This window comes from Capsicum annuum, chromosome 11 (assembly GCF_002878395.1).
Source record: "Capsicum annuum cultivar UCD-10X-F1 chromosome 11, UCD10Xv1.1, whole genome shotgun sequence".
Classification (NCBI taxonomy): Eukaryota; Viridiplantae; Streptophyta; class Magnoliopsida; order Solanales; family Solanaceae; genus Capsicum; species Capsicum annuum.
This window is the reverse complement of record NC_061121.1, coordinates 131881136-131900484: the sequence shown is the minus strand read 5'-3', so window position 1 is coordinate 131900484 and position 19349 is coordinate 131881136.

Sequence of the window (19349 nt, the reverse complement as noted above, 5' to 3'; positions counted from 1 at the left end):
TATCATAGACAAGATGACCAAATCAGCTCTTTTTTTTTCAGTCTACATCTCTTATTCAGCCGAGGACTATGCCTACTCTATCTTAGAAAGGTGGTCAGGTTGCACGGTGTTCCCTTATCTATCATCTCAGATAGATATACCCAGTTTACCTTTCACTTTTGGAAAGTATTCCAAAATAGTCTTAGTACCCAAGTCTATCTCAATATGACTTTCCACACTCAGACAGATGGTCAAGAAGAATAGACCATTCAGACTCTAGAAGATATACTGAGAGCATGCGTAGTTGATTTTAAAGGTAGTTGAGATCACCACTTGCCTTTGATTAAATTCGCATATAATAACAGCTATCATTCCAGTATTCGTATGGCTCTATTTGAGGCTCTCTATGGTAGGATATGTAGATCTCTAATTGGTTGGTTTAAAGTAGGTGAGGCCGTAGTAGTAGGGCCTGACTTAGTGTTTGATGCATTAGAAAAGGTTCAGTTGATCAGAGAAAGTCTTAAGGCTGAATAGAGCCGACAGAAATCATATGCAAATGTGAGGAGAAGGGATCTCGAGGTTGAGGTCGGTGATTTTGTGTACTTGAAAATCTCTCCCATGAAGGGACTGAAGAGACTCGATAAGAAAGGGAAACTCAGTCCCCGATATGTCAATTCCTTCAGAATTCTCAGTCATTTTAGAAAGGTAGCTTATGAGCTTGAGTTGCCTTCAGATCTATCCTTCCATATCTCATTGTTGAAAAAGTGTATTAGTGATCCAGCTGTAGTTGTTCCCTTAGAAAGTGTAGATATTCAGAACAGTCTATCCTTTGAAGAAGTCCCAGTCGAAATTCTTGATCATCAAGTTTGTAGACTAAGGAACAAAGAAGTTCCATTGGTCAAATTTCTTTGACGGAATCAGTCCGTTGAGGGAGCTATTTGGGAAGCAGAGGCAGATATGCGGACCAAGTACCCTCATCTTTTCTTCGCAAATTCAGATTCAGTATAAGGTACTAATCCTCTTAAGATTTCTCTCTATTATGCTCAATTTCAATTGCACATCATGTTCATATAAGTCGTACATTAATGAGTCAGTTCAGTCATGTATTCCATGCATCAGATATGCATGTTCAGTGTCTAAGCTTATTCCATCAGTTTTCCCTCATCTTGACCAGTCTCATTCGAGGATAAATGATACTAAAGGGGAGATATTTGTATACCCCACTTTTTCTTAGCATAATCTAAGTCCCAATACATGAAAATTCATATATATAATTTCAAAACACTCATTATTTGTCATTTTAGAGTCTGCCATTGAGTAGGAAATTCAATTAGCTTACAAACGATATAAAATTTGCCCAAACCCGATAACCGAGTAAGAAGTTATGGCGATTTTAAGTCTCAGTCGTTAAACACCATCATCTTAACCCTTATCACATCGTGAAACCAGCATAAATTACGATTGCTAATTTCTAGTAAAGCTTTGCGAAACCAACGTGTCACGCCATCAGCCAAAATCCCAATAGTCCTTTTCCAGTGTCCTATCGCGATAATGGCGCATCGCGCCAAGGGTGAATTTTAGAATCAAAAGGGCACTGCAAAACCTCTACATCACGCCAAGCCCTCAGTTCCCAGTTTTCTTATTCCAATGACAGGATGCGATAGTGCTGCATTGCGCCAAGGCCAAAAATCAGGAATTTTTCCAGTTTTGCGATTTGAAATTCCAGGGGCCGCTGGTCTTTTCCCATGACCTCAAATCCACCTAAACATGGGATTTATCCCTAAGAGTGCATTATTTGCTCACTTTTTCATTATTCTCTAAAATTAAAATCAACTCTCTTTAAGAACAAGAAACCCTAGCTCTAAAGAATCACGGCCAAATCTCAAGAACTCACCATCAATCCTTCCAAATTCATTATCCCAAGTATGTTAGATGTTCATCCATGGATTCCTTTCATCCATGGAGTCCAAGTATTCTTTTTACTTACAAATCTATCATCTTTTCAAGATTTATGATATTAAATTGTTATTTAAAACTATGAATCTCCACAAACTCCATGAATATTGATTTTATACCATACTTTAATGGAATTATCGTCGTTATCAAATCCCCCATTTTTTATTATTGTAATTCTTCAAATTAGATCATGATTTCGTGTTATAAATATTGAATTCATGCTATTATTTCAAGTTTTATACTATTTCCATGAATTGACTAAACTATGAAGTACAAGTGTTAGATAAAATGCCTACAAGAGTGATAGATTTATTAAAAGCTTTCATGCTTTGTCCCCCAAGATTTAGTATCATTTTACCATTGTTGTTTTGAGTCCTAGGGGTATTGAATATCCAAAAACCATAGCTATTTATTTAGTCTAGTCTCAATAAATTATAGAATAATCTTCAGAATATACTATGAGCATTATTAGAATAGTCAGCTATCAGTCAGTTAAACTCAGAACAGTTCAGTATTTCAGTGTCTTTCAATTGGGAGTAAGATTTAGCATCGAGCGAGTGTATGGATAGCGAATTCCCCGTCAGATAGGGATATTCATTAGTAATAGTCCCTATACTCCAGAACTACGTAGCCAGTGTAGGATACGAGAAGTCACCCATCAGATTAGGCTTAACCATCTTCCAAGGATCACCCGTCAATTCAGGCTTAACACCCTTAGTTCTTTGGACATTATATCAGTTTAGTGGATCCAGAAGGCCAGTGTTAGTACCCATGGCATGGTATTAACACCCTTCCAACTGGAGTTACAGGTCGGACCCCGATTAGCTCAAATTGGGAAATATCAGTTAGATGATACCTCCTACAGTCTCAGATACAGTCTTAGATATAGTCACAGTTATAGTCCTAGTTCAGTTATTCAGTATTAGTATTGTTTGACCAAAGCATACAGATTTTAGTTATTTCAGTATTTTATTTTACAGATTTTACTCAGTTTATGTTATATGCTTGGTCATGCATCCTCAGTATTTTCAGATTTTCATGCATACTCAGTATTTATAGATTTGCATATATTCTCAGTACCTACAGATTTCATGCTCTTTATTCACTACTCTATGTTTTACATGCATATTCAGTTAATTATTAGTTTTGTTCATGAAACATTGTATATCAGCCTACCTCATTGAGCATACTAGTACATTTAAAGTACTAATCGCATACCTTTTTTTATGCTATGATGTATTATATCATAGGTTCTGATGCTCATTTATCAACTCATAATTAGACTTATCAGATCTTCAGCAGTAGCAGTGGTGAGTCCTCATTCTTTGAGGACAGACTTTATTTCATGTCTCAGTTTAGTAGTTAGTTAGAGTTTGTTGGGGCCTATCCCATCAACTCACAGTCATTCAATTTTAGAGGCTTATCAGACATTAGAGTCAGTTATTCAGTATTCAGATATTATAGTTAGTTATCCAATTTATCATTATTTTATCAGATTCAGTCAGTTATTTCTATAAACTCATATTTAATTTTGAATTCTGTTATTAAAACCTTATGTCATGTCAGTATTCTTCCATATTTATGATCATATTATCCGGTGCTCACAGCAGGTACCAGCTTATGGGTTAGCTTGTGGTCCGTCGATACTATAAGCATTATTTAACGCTCAGGGTGTACTCTCGGGGTGTTACAAAAAAATGCATGTAACTTCTACTATACAACTCACTTTTTAAGTGAGTTATGTAGACCAAAAACTGCATAACTTAAGTGAGTTATGTACTTTTTCAGAATTTTTAACTTCGTTTGGCAACTGCCGTTAAAAGTGAGTTAAGCATATTATGGTCACATTTTATATACATGGCATATTTTGGTACTTTTTTTGGTCTAGTTCTAAAAATTACACAAACACACAACTTATGTTTTCATTATTACAAAAAATTCCAACTCCCTAAACATATTACATAAATCCCATTTTATATGTTTCTCTCTCTAAAAGTACATATACAAAAGTAGGCTTCTTTCTTTCACCATTTTTACCCTAAAAAGGAATGATTCAATCAAGGACCGGTTACCATTTTGAAATTAACCATGTTTGAGTCCAATTGATAGCATTCAATTTTAACTTAATCTCTCTTTATCATTCCGATTTTTAAGATCTGAGATTAGTAATTTTTCTTCTATCTTTACTTAATCAAAATTTGGAGATTTTTCAATGAACAAATTATTGCATGTTTTGATTAAATGATTTTCTGGGTTTCTACTTTACCAAAAATTAATTTTTTATATCTGGATTATCCTTTTTTCTTTTCAAAATCTTCTATTTGAAGTACTAAATGAACAACATAGCACTTAGTAAATAGATGATTCTCCTTCTTTTACTTTAGGATTAACTCAGTTAGAGCATAATGAACCAACAAATTTAGTAGTTGGGTTTGTTCCCAGAGTTTTTGATTATGAGAAACTTAACTTTGATGAAAACAAATCTAAATATCATAACAACCCAACAAGATGAAAAAGATTAACAAAGTTGCTACTGAAAAGTCAAAAATCCTCAAGAAAAGTCAATAAAAATAATATTGCACGTCTACGTAAGGTATTTATGATTTTTTAGATTTTAATTTTTTTTTTGAATTTTGTTCTAGGTGTTTTTTTATTTTTTTCAGTAAGGTTTTAAAATTGTTAATTAATATGGGATGATTGTTAGTTGTTATGTAGATTATGAACTTTTTTGTCAGTTTGATTTTTTGTCAGAAGTTGCATATGGAAATATAAAATAAATCTTTATATATATTGGGCATATACATATGTGGTGATGTGTTTGTTTGAACTACAATGATCTATATAGTTCATATACATAACTGATTAATGGGTGTTTATACATTAGTAAGTATGTATGTGTTGTACATACATTATTCAGTACATATACATAAGTTATGTTTGGTAATATGGTTTGTTGTGTTAGTTTGAGGCACTGGACATTCTATGTGTATATGACTAACATATACAAAAATTACCATATGTTTTTAAACTTTTAGTGAGATGTCTAGTTCATATACATCTTATTTTCTATGTATATGTTTTCAGTTTTGTTATGGGCAGTTGAGGCAATGGATATCTTCTATGTATATATTTATCATATGCATTAGCTGTGATATACTATTAGATGTGTAATGGAATCCATAGTTCATACACTTCACTTTTTATGTATCTGCTATTAATATACACAAGTATTGTATATGAGTTGACAATATATGCTCACATATGATGTCTTTTTTTATTTTTAATAGGGTATAAAATACAAGATAAAAAATTTCCCTGCACATTCGTTGCATTTCTGTAGTTATTGAAACCGTAATTTTCAATCAAACATAAAGAATTATCTTGGTGATGAAGTTTAAAATCTATTCCGTCAAATAATTTTTGGTTCATTTTTAGACATACCGCAGTGTAATCATCAGGGTCAAATTTTCAAATATTTACTTATGCTTGAGATAGAGCAAGACAACCCGGATAAAATTCACATTTACGTGCAGGAAATCATTCTCAAGCTTTCTATTATTGATTTTGCCATAATATTCGATCTTAAATGTACAGGGAATATCGAGGAATACCTTTATACTGAAAAATCAAAGTTCGTATTAATGGCAAAGTATTTTTCAGCTGCAAAAAATTCTGTCAAAAGGTGTCTTTTTGTACAGTGATTCAAGTTGGAAAACTTTGACAATAATATCAATGCTTTGAACATGTCAATACTTTACACCATTTACACTTTCGTATATTCACAAATACGTGATGCTACTATTAGCAGATCAAACTTTGTGATGGTTGAGGATGGTAGGTACGAATAATTCTCGAGCTTATTTCAAAAGCTTCTTGTAACGTGGAGATAAAAAAAATTTGTTGAAAAATAATTATACTCGATGGGGGGAATGCCTCATGTGCTGAATGTTTGGATATTTGAATGTTATTCTGAGGTAGATAATACGATAGTTGAGCGGGTGAGAAATATAATTCCACGAATTTTTAACTAAAAGGTGATCGGGGTCAAGATAAAGCACGAGAAGTTTATGGGAGGTATGCTTAGCAAGGTAAGTATATAGTATATTATTTCAAGTGTATGTTTATATTTCAATGTGTTGACTTTAACAGAATGTTAATGTTGCCATTTTTTTTTGCTTAATAGTTCGTATACAGTAATTTATTGCCAACTCGTAAAGAAGTGTAAAGTCTTGAATTTCCAATGATTGAGGGCTTTGAATTAAGCGATGCTGAATCTGCATTCTCACATGATACTGTTATCGATCGTACTAGTAAAAGGTCTGCTGTCAACATACATTCATAATCGAACTCCGACATACAATATTTTAAGGATTTCAGTACAGTCCCATCTCCAGAAATTCTTAAGAAGACAGGTTTAATTACAGATGTATTAGTATCACAATCTACGAAAAGGCGTAGGACAATCTTGTTTGATGCTGAAACTGTCGAGATGCAAGATCGTGAGAAAACACCATCGACTGTTTCAAGAAGAATTATGCCAACTGAAAAAACACTAACTTCTGATTCAGAGGGTGTTGATGCAACAAAGATAATTCCATCATCATCATCCAGCAAGTCTGTCCGTCAAGACAATTTTGATGAAAAATGGGATTAGATAAAGTTATTTTTATAGTCTTATGTAAGTTTATTCATATGGTCAACACTATAAAATAATTTGTGAAAATACTAACATGTTTATTGTCTTTAATTATGCAAGTTGACAAAAAATTCAACATTCTTCTCGATTTAATTGTTAAACAAAATATAGACTCAAATGACAAAATGGATATACAATACGTCGAACTAATTCACATGTTGACACACAAGACACACACAAAAAATGTAATTTAAATTTGATCTACATTATATAATTAACGAATTTGTATTTCTATTTAATTTATATTTATGTATTTATCATTTTCTAGATTATAACTATGTTATGTATTTTAAATTTTTTGTATGTATTTTAGATAGTATACATAAATGTGTAATGTATATTATACAACATACATACAATGTGTTATGTATATTAAATAAAATACATAATACTGTTATGTATATTTAGATTACAGTTGTAAGCTGTGTTATGTATGTTAGATAAGATACATACCTGTGTTATGTATATTAGATAACATACATACAATTAGTTATGTAAATTGTACCTTATAAACATAATACTGTTATGTTTATTAGATAGCAGGAGTAAACTGTGTTATGTGTGTTAGAGAATATACATAACTGTGTGATGTATATTTTTTTGTTCCACATATATATTATGAAATAACTTCAGATAAAATAAGTCATTTTATATTAAAAAATAACTATCTTATTTTGGATGTCATCTATGTTTTTGTTATTAAATAAAGATGATGAAGAATCAAATATTTGTGCAGGAAAGGGAGCACTCAATGTAAGTATACCTTAAAATTATTTTAAGGTTATTTCTGCATATTTTTTAGTCCAAATTGGTGTTTTCAAATCTAATATACATATCTTCTATAGCAAAATCAACAAGATCATGATCTGAAAGGTTCAAAAATCAAAGATAAACCATCACAATAGCAAGTTGATGAGATGAATATCATGTCAAATGTTGAAGACAAAGAAAAAGGGATACTTTTTTTTAAAATATGCATTTTACTTATCATAGATTGATGCTATCAAAATTATTCTTAATCATATAACATATTAATTTCAACAGCATCAGGAAGTGGGAGTTTCTAAAATGGGAGATATACCATCTAAAGACAATGTTGAAGATATTGCTATCGTCACAACCTTGAAAGCCAAGGCAAAAAATGTTTTTTTTTCATAAATAATAATTTTACATAGTTTGTTATATTTGTGAATTTATCTTAAGTTTTCTTTAATTCTTTAATTTTATGATATATTTTGAATTGAGAATGTGGTGAAAGCTGAATGATGTGCCTGACAGTTCTATTAGTATTACAATGTATATGTGATATGTTATATGTATATTATTATAATATAAATATGCAGTATATCAAAATTTGAACGCTTTAGTAAATCATGAAGTGCTCATTTTTAATTTGTAGGTTGCCGACAACATTGATAAATCAATAGGCATAAAGTCTGGAGATGATACAATGGAGGATGCTTATTTTGATTGGAACCGCATTCTCATACAACCACAATCCGAGGTTAGACATCTTATATTTTAATACTTACAATTCAAATAATAAATTGACTTAATTTTGCATATGTTTTATGTTATCTCTACAAGGATATTGAAGGATGTAGTGAGGATATTGAAATTACCACATTAGATGCTCTTATCGAAGCTGTGGTAAATTAGCAGTCGGATAACACCAATATTGAAACATCTAGTACCATGTATATCCATAAAGATCATCCGGTAAATATGTAGTCATTTTTTTCAATATATAGGTCAAATATGTTAAAAATCTCATATTTTAACGCTTGCAATTAAAATAATAAACTTACTTTTGTATATGTTTTATATTATCTCTACAAGGATATTGAAAGATGTAGTGTAGATATTGGAACTGCCATATTAAATGCTCTCGTCGAAGCTGTAGTAAATCAAAAATCAGATAAAGCAAATGTTGGAACATATAGTACAGAGCATATCCATAAAGATCATCCGATAAATACATAAAGTCTGTTTTTTCAATATACATGTCTAACATTTTACACATAACACTACTTTTACTAATGTGTTTAACCAAAACTAACACTAAATACATAATATTTACTATTAGGATGATTACTCGAGTTCAATTCCTGAATTTGCTCAAGCCAAATTAGATGTCATAATTGAAGGTGTGGCAGCACCGGTGGATGAACTACCTCTGAAAGTCATTAATCCTTCAGAAAAAATCATGAATCAGCACTCCATATCTGATAGTCAGATTCCTCAAGATTTTCCTAATGTCGTTGTTGCAGCTCATCAAGCTGCGAAAAATCCTACTAAGAGGACCAGGACTAAATCTAAAGTTTTTAAGTCACCATACCTGATAAAATTTCCTTTTGATTCAAAAATCGTTGAGGATCAAACCGTAGAAATGAAACAAAAATTTGCATTTAATGATTTCATAATATCTGACAATATGTCGAGGGATGTAATTGAAGAGTACAAGCAGTGGGTTGATGAAGGTCTATTCAAGTTTCATGCTAAAAAGTAAGTTTTATCATTATTAAACTGAAAATTCTTTTTCAATATACGGATACTATTTTTTTCGTACTAACAAAATTTAATATTTTATATAAAAATAAATGATGATCACTATAGAGCAAAAGCATTTGCTCTTGGAGTTTAAAAAATCAATTTTGTTGTTGCTCAGGCACGATCACAGAATTGATTTTACTTGATGTCTCAAACAAATGCATATTGAAACGACGAGGTATTTAAACTTTTTATTTTAATAATCTTTCATATTTACATACATATTCCTAAGATAAATAGACTTACATGTACAAAAAATTTGTTAAGTTTTTTTACAGAGTCATTTGTACAATGATTATTTATGTTTGCACTGAAAAATTATGTATATGTATGCATGTTATGTATGTGAATTACCAGCATATATATTTTTTCCTTCCTGGAAAGCTTATGTATGCCTATTTTTGACGGTTACCTATATATATACCCAATTGAAAAGTACAATACATGTTTGTATTTGCTATATGTTTGCCTTATTCTATGTATATGATTTCTAGTAGACATATATGTCTGCTAATGAATGTCTACTCATGTATATCCCATCATGTAATGCATGTGCACTTTCAATTTATAAATACCTATTCCCACAGGTTATATACATTACCTTAATAGTTATGTATACTTTTTTTTCTCATATAACTTATTACAAACATGTAAATATGTACACAATTTGCCCGAGTGAAAAGTGCAATATTTTTATGTATTTTCTATATGTATTCCTTATTATATGTATATGCATGATTATTGAAATGTATTTCCAAAGTCTTTTTTTACTCTGCATGTTATGTATATTACTTTTACAATTATCTATGACATAATGCGTCTTTTTGTATTTCAATTTTGTAGCATATTGATGTGATATTCTATCACTTGCGCAAGAAATTAAAATTACGGGTAGATCAATAATATAGATTCACAACAACAAATTACTTTTTTAAAGACTACATTGAGAAGACGTACCATAAATATTGATGATTCAGATACAGTACTTTCTTCACAGCACGATTATGCTCAGTCTATTGTTGTGGCCCAAAATAAAGAGGCAATAAGAAACATAATCAAGAAATTTTGCATTTCAACTGGTTTACCATGGCACCTAGTTGATGGAGTGTATGTTCCTCTCAATTACAACAAAAAGTTTCACTGGGTATTAGTTATTATTGCTCTAAAGGATAGACGCATACGAGTCTACGACTCACTGTCCAAGCTAAGAAATATGAAATCATCGGTTGAGATTCACAAGTTTGTTGTGATGTTGTCAACTTACCTGTCTGACAGTGAATTTTTTAAAGAAACATCTCGTACAAATTGGAAAAATCTTGAAGCATATAGAGATAAGATGAGTCAAAGGACACAGTTAGTGAATCAACATTCATTTGAGGTTGAGTATGTGCAAAACATTATGCAACAAGAATGTGACAGCTTGTAAGGATTCTTCTATATTTTTTTATGAACTATTACTATATATGTGTTATACAGAATAACGTGTTTATTTCTTTGCTTGTAAGTACTATAAAATAATGTATTTATTTTTTTTGCATGTCAGGGATTGTGGTGTATTTGTTGTTAGGTATGTAGAATACCTAAGTGAAGGAATAGACGTGCCTTCTATTAATTTTGAAGCAGAATACCATCGAATGCGATACGCGTCACTCCTTCTAAATTATGGTATTCATAAAGCAAAGAAATGTTATGTAAGTGAAAATGATGATCCTCCAAAACCAAGGACAAAAAATATACCACTTTCTGATGAAAGTGAAATAGTTAGCATTGAGTAGTCTTAAAGATGATTATGGCAAAGACTTCTTTTTCCTATGAATTTATTAGGAATGTTGAATGCTAAACTACTTAAGATGTTTTGTATGGTACAATACTGTTATAACACATTTTAACCAATGCATATGAATTATGGGTAAAAAAAAATTGCATGACTATTGTGTCTTGTACATTAGATATCAAATTATTTGTTTGAGTACATATACATAGATTTTCTGACTGCATATACATACATTGTTATATGTGTAATATAGGATATACATATATTTAAGTTTGCAAAAATAATTTCATAGCTTGAACATTATACATATAACCACTGTACAACAATTCTAAATATTTTTTATATAAATTTGTCAATCCCATATAATTCTTACAGGTTGTAAATGTGTATATGGTTGCCTATACATAGAATTTATATACAACGCAAATTAATTACGAATTCATTAAATATCTATTTTTACATATGTACATGTACCATAACTTTAATGTATACATATTTTAACTATGCACATTAATAGCTACTTGGATCCTCTTAGTTAAGTCATGATTATCCACAAATGATTTCAAACATTATGAAAGAAGAAATGCATGTGGAATCGTCAATGAAACGATCAATTAATAAACTTATATCGTACACTGGATAAGAATTATATTTATTTCAACTTATGAACACACAAACTACACTATTAAATAAAATCATTAATTACAACTTGATAATGATAACCAAATGACTAGTTTTCAAGAATATAGAAAAACTAATAAACTGTATTTTTTTTATATGTGTGTATGTGTCTACATATACATAGCACTATATGTATGACACTGTATGTATATTAGATAATACGAGTTAACTTATTTATGTATGTTAGATAATATAAATAACTATATTTGTAATTTAGATAATATACATAGATGTGTTAAAGTCTATACAAAGGTTATGTATAAATGTGTTATGTATATTGCAAAACATACATACAATGTGTTAGGTATATTTCACCTTATATACATAACACTGTTAGATATATTAACATCAACATCTCATAACTATATAATCTCTATATATATAACTGTTTAAATATACATATAATTTTATTTCTACTAAAATATAGTGTTATAACTCACGTTGACAATTACACTGATTGTCCTAATTGAGATGTGTACAAGCAATAATGAAACATCTAATTAACGTTGTAAATACATACACAACACAAATAAGAAAAAAATACTTCAAACTTAAATTTTAAACTGAAGTAAACTCAAATTTATTTAAACATATAAATACGAAACTAAAACTGTTCAATGAAGTAATTTCTAAAAAATTGATAACAAAAATTCAATGATTACTCTTCAAGAGTATAGAAAAACTATAAGTCAGTTCTCCTTTGAAAAAAATTACAGGAATGCCTATTGTGCCCTTCATGTCTACATTGTCCACAACGGTTTGTGCTTAATGAAAGTGTTTTGCTGGACTTCTTCCTCCTCTCTTTCTTCGATCTTCCCCAAAGTCTTTTGTATATCAGTGGTAACACTTCATCCTCATATACACTGTTGAAAATTTTTCAATATTTCTTATCTGACATCGGAATAATTAAAACTTCATAAGTCTTCACCAAAGTATTTGGCTTGTAGTATTCTGAATAACATGGACAAAAAAATTTTACATGTTTAGACTTCAAGACAATGATAGCATGAGAACATGGTATTTGATCAATTTAAAATCGTGCACAGTTGCATAAACCACTTTCAAGATCAACAATGTACCTCCTTCCAGATTCATAAATCGAGTATATATAGATTGAGGAAGCCTCCACCTGAACAAATAAAAACAAAATTCAACCAGGCAATTTTTTCTAAAAAAAAAATTAAATTTAATTTTTTACAGTAAATCAAATACTACATATAAATACATAGTAAAAAATTGAAATTTTATACATACCGTCATTCTCAAAACTTTCACACCGTTAAGAGTTAAAATTTCTTCAAATTTATGTCCCAAAATCGTACTTGTATAAGAAGTTATCTCACTATTTTGACAGTTTCAAGAATAAAATAACATTCGCACCTCTTATAAGAATTCATATATTGGCAATTCCCAGCCTCTACCAAACACCCATTAACATATTCAGCAATATTCGAAGTCATCATCCAACTTCTGTTTACCGGTGAATGACACCTACTCCACTTTTCATATTTAGCTTCTTGTAGATATTTTTTCACTCTCGAATCAGCTTGTTCAATTTTCTTCATTAGATAGTCAAAATTATCTTTTCTATAAGCCTTAGCCATTGAACAATACAAATCACTGATACTTTCTTTACTCTTACGAAAGTAACTACAAATATTTTTTCAGAGATACCAAATGCATGCAAGATGTGGGATATTTGGATGTACAACACTGACAAATTTGATAATATTTTTGGTCCTATTAGATACAACACATATGTTGTCACGTTCTCCGAATGTAGTTTTGAACTGATTGAAAAATCATGTCCATGAGTTGTCATTCTCAGTATCCAAACCCATATACACAAGCGGTAATATGTATCCTATGTTATGTATAAACTATATTAGTAAAAGACAACACAAAGTTTTTTTTTCAAAAAAATAAAAAAAATTGGTATAAATCATTTTTTCATACACTTAAATAACTATTTACATGTAATACAATGTATGTTAAAAAAATAATATATGTTAACTTTTTACATACCTGCATCATCCAAAGTTTTTACTGAGAGGAAAGTCCCTTTATATGATCCACTTAAATACGCACCATCAACAACAACGGGTCTGCAATACTAAAAATCCTTATCATGGGATGCAACGCTATAAACAAATACATGAACCGATTATCTCATGACTTGTGCATTGCAATGTGTGAATTAGAATACACATTGTTTAACATATAAATGTATTTCAACATCTGTCTATAACCATCAATCGGACCGCCCCTAAACTTCGCTATGGCACGGTCCTTTGCACGTCATGCCTTTATATAATTTATATCCACACCATATACAGCATTCATTTTTTATGATGTTCCGGGGTGTGTGCCTTCTCTTATGTTAACTAACTTAGGAGCCATGAATTTACAGACAAAAGCAGTAGTCGCCAAAATATTCTTAGTACCCTATCACTCAAAGGGCATGTATGTTTTGGATTAAATTTTCAAATTATAAAAATATTTATTTTTTTATAACTAGATGCTTCCAACGTCCACTTACAATCCTCATTGTAGCATCCGAGGACATAGCTGAAATATAAAAAAGTCATTCAAATGATTAGAATTTGTATCGATTCATAAATTTTTAGGCTTTGTATGTTATAAATTCGTTATACTTCAATAAAAAAACACATACACATCACAGTTTATGTAACCATATGTATAAAACACATATACAACACAGAAAATCTACTATACAATTATAAACAAATTAAACATAGATTATTGTTAGTGCCAAACAATATGTATAATGCTAAACAATATGTATAAAACAATCAACAAAACAAAAATTGTTTCATTAAGCATTTTTTATAAATACAGTCCATGTACATGCGACTTATTATAAAATATTTTTTATTGTAGAAAATATTGACGAAATTTTATGTTTGTTACACTAGAATATACATGAAAATGCTTATGTATATGCAACCAGATAACAACTTATTCAATTGTAATTGTAAATAGAATTTTCACGTGTCTATTTACAGTAGTATAGCTTAACATATACAAAATACATAGAATGTATATGTTAAGTTACAATCAGTTCTTCATATGACACCCAGATTTTATTTTTTGCAATTTTCTTTCGCAACAATCTAAATTTCATACAACTCTATATAACATTATAATCAGAAAAATAAATACAATCTATGACATACAAGAATTAACATTATGTGTTACTCAGTTATAAATTAATATTTATAGTTATAAAATATGGTTCAATTTAGCATTTAAACACATGAAGAATAAATTTACTAACAGAACAAGATAGCATATTACCTTTTTTGTTTGAACTTTTTTCTTTGACATTGAATCCACGATTCACCATATATTTTGACATCACTGAAACGGACGTCTTTTTATCCTTATACATCTGTTTCACCTTCATATCAATACTCTTACTATCACATATTAAGTTATCAATTTCAAACTCTGGCACATATAAAGTATATTGATTTTGTGTCTCAGCAACAACGAGAGCCATAGCATCAGATACAACACTCTCCACGCAAATAACAGATCACGTTTCTCTATCGAACTCTATGTCCTCTGCACATTTATCAATAGTTGATATGCACAATGGATACGTCACTCACTGGTTGAGATTTTTTTATCTCGACATACAATCGAATGTTATTATCATTCTGGATATGAAAAGGTGATTCATTATCGTCGACAACATAACATACATCAATATTTTTTTGAGTTTCGTCAATATTTAATTCGGTAGCAATTGATGAAATCAACCTCGAATAATTTACTGATTCAGCAACAACGATCCCTTCACTTTTATAATTCACATATTCTATTTTGAATCTTCATTGACCAGAGTACCTTAAAAGAATAACAATATTCATCTTCTTTAATTTCAAATAAATTTTTTTTCCAAAAAAAAAAAAAAAAGAGCTCAAATTGTATTTAATTTACAATTTTTCATCAAATTTGAGTTTTATGTATTTGTGGTTTTCAAATTTTAAAATTCAGTTGTTGTTACATAATTTAAGGGATGCAATAATTAAATTATTAAAATTAGTTGTGTTAATTACATTATTAATGGCAGGAAATTCGTTATTTCCTTTTTTGAAGGACTTTAACATATTCGCATATACAAAAATTGCTATATATATGTCGGTAAAGTTGCTATGTATATGTCAGCTGACAGATGTATATTAATAGGAACAGAAAGTAAACTAATTAAAAAGGTAGGAGAAAGTGTAATTAATTTTAAAAGATTGATATTTATATTATTTATACTTTTTAGTTTCATGACATATTTTGCTTTCGAACTCGAATAATAATGACATGGATGTGCACTTGTCGAATAATGAGAAGCCTCACACAAATATGACATGACACACCTCACTCATCATAAAAAAAATCAATCAAGCGATGGTTAGCAAACTGATATTAGAAAAAAAAACAATTTCATTCAGCCATAACAAGTCAAAAGTAAAAAGAGCAAGATTCCTCAAAGATTAGTCCGGAATCAAAATATGTCAAGAAACTAAAAAAAAGTATCAATCTATGCCATATAAAAAAAATATCAAAAGAGGCTTTGTGCACTTAATAAGTGCACAATACCTTTAGATTTTAACGGAAGACATCTGGACGACGTCAAAAAAAGTGAAGTTCAGATTGTGCACTAAATAAGTGCACAATTCATTTTTTTATGGAGGGTATGTTTGGTATGATGGAAAATGTTTTCTAGAAAATATTTTTTCATTTTTTCATGTTTGGTTATAAAAAAATTTTGAGAAAATATTTTTCAAGGTGACTTATTTTTCATCATTTGAGGGAAAATGACTTTCCTGATAAGTCAAGGAAAGTCATTTTCCAGATAAAAAATATGAAGTCGCACCCTCCCTGATAGGATTATACCCCCACCCCTCTTCTTCATTGCACCCACAAGCAGATCACGTCATCTTCAATTTTAGGGCTTTCTCCCTTCTCTCTCTCTTCTCCCCCAGTGCAAGAATTTCAAAGGTATGTTCATAACTAATTTTTTTTATGGTGTTTGGTCAAAAATTTCTTCAATTTTTTTTCTTTTGCTTGTTTGGATTTCTGATTTGAGGCCAATTTTATTCAAAAATTAAAATTTGAATTTCTTATTTGAGTTCAATTTTGCTCAAAAATTGAAATATGGGTTAACTTATCTATGAAAATTGATAAGTTATTGTGAGTTAGTTGAGCGATTAGCATTAGACTGAAGCTATATGAGTATCTTAGTTTTAATAATTGACGCCAATTTTATGAAGTTGACTTGTGAATATTTCCAGTAACAATATTGTTTCCCAAAGATGTGTTAATGTTATTGAATTTGGACTATTAAAATCCCACAGATCTTGATTACATTTATGGTAAGTCGTGTTTTATTTGTTATAATTTCATTTGAAAAATTATCGGAGCTTTAGAGGCATTAATTTGTGAAAAACAAAAAGTTAACTTCTTTGCTGGTACAAAAAGATCTAAACAGAGAGACATGAAACACTTTGGAATACGATCCATACAACCGTGTAATGAAATCTTGAGGAACACCAAATACAGATGCATCTTTACTTTAGCACACTGGTGTAAGATGACAAATGTATATTGAAGTTGATATGATAAAATTCCTCTACTCCTTGCCTGTGTAGTGACGTTTTGAGATTTTGCTTTTTTTATCACACACCTCAATGCACCTACTAGGTGTAGTTTATATAACACGTACGTAACCTTATTTCCGAAAAAAAAAAAGAAGTTACTAGTGAAAGCATGAATTGGTTATACCAATTTGATTTGTTTCGTGCCTTTCGTTAATTGAGAAAATGGATCAAATTTTACATAATCAAACCTATGTAGCTGTACAAAAAAGTAAGAGTTGGTGAAAATAAAAAGTGGTTTTACCAATCTGATTTATTTGGTAATCTTTATTCAGCAACAAAATGCATCAAATTCTAACCTGATTAAATCTAAAATCATCTTCTAGTAGTAATCAGGACAAAGTATTATTTCGTAACAATATCCTTTTTTTACTTTTTTTAATTAACCTGGTATCCGAACCAGCTTATTCGTATCTTAACTAATGTCATGGGATACTTGGTACTAACTTATTCTGATTTATGGGTCTAATCATTGCTTATTTTCCTCGCTGAGATTCAATTACCAACTCCAATCTTTTGAATATATTAGGACCTGGAAATAGCTTTAGATGAAATTTATATGAGCATCCAATGAAGTGAGGTGTTTGTGACTTCCAGTATTCGTAACCAAAAGACAAAAGAATGTCCTGTTTGCAGGATGTGATGCTTCTAGATTTAAACTGAGCAGTTTAATTTAGCCCACTGTTGGCTTTAAAAGATGGTAATTGTCAAAAATTGCTGAAGATAATTTAGTGTGCTATGTTTAGCTTATATGGCTGATTTGAACTGAAAAGGAAACAAATGAATTTTCTTTTTTCTGCTACTATACTAGTGTATTAGAACAGCTGCAATATATTCTGCCATTCAAGATCATATTTGGTGATTGTTACTATTTATTCTCTAGCGAATGATTCTTTCTTCTCATGAATATAAGTGGGGTAACATCGCATGTTCATTCGATCGTTGCTACTAACCAGGTGCCCTGTATTTGGTTCAACACTGACAAAGAGGCCAACACCTTGTAAATTTCCATCACTTCCTATTCTATAAGTTTGGTACTCGTGTAAAAAATGTTCTCAGTGTCATATGAGAATATTAATGTTAGTCATACTAGGAAACTAGGGCAGACATGGCACAAAGTCCTTGAAAAGGCTACTTCAACACTCACTTTATTCTGATACAACATTATGAACTACAACTTCCAAGAAATGGTGTCCCTTTTTTATCCTAACCATGGGCGGATTTAGAGGTATAAGTGAGGGTTCTCGCGAACCTGGTCACTTTCGTGTGGATCTCGTGAATGATTCTTTATGAAGCTGTGAAGTGTTTAACATTGATTTTATTTTTAAGCCCAACTGTTTATGTTACATTAATATATTAGAATCAAATAAATTTGACACCAAATTTTCTCTAATCTTTGTATTGTAGGCACTTTCCAATCATAACAAGTTCATCAACAAAAAAATTAAAATGTTTGACGAAATGTCTCTTGTGTGTGGAAATGATTAGGCTAGGGAAGATTGTGCTAAATCATTCAAAGATACAGATTTTGATAGTTTTTCTGAGAAAGATAATAATAATGACCTTGTAGGACCATCCATTGAAAAGGATGTGCAAGTAATCGAAACTTCTCAAATCAAGGCAAGTCGCAAAATAAAACATTCTTTTGAGGTGCAAGATGTTGTAGGTGATATATCAATAAAATTTGGAGAAGTGGCAACGGCAATCGATAGAATGGTTGATAGTCGTCTAGATGTGACAAAGTTGTATGAAGAAGTTATGGTAATGAAAGGTTATAATGAAGAGTTCCTCGGTGATGCTTTTGATTATTTGGTGCAAAGCGACACTTTAGCTAAGGCATTCATGGTCAAAAATCAAAATCTTCGTAAGGTGTGATTGGGACGATTCAAGCAACACCAATAGTGACATCTATTGGTTGGTTTAGCTTCATAGGATTTGGAAGCAACTATTATGCACGCTTTTGTTTTTGATAATGTATCATGTTTTTGCTTCCAAACTTCTCTCCTTTCTTTTGTTTTTGATAATGTATCGTGTA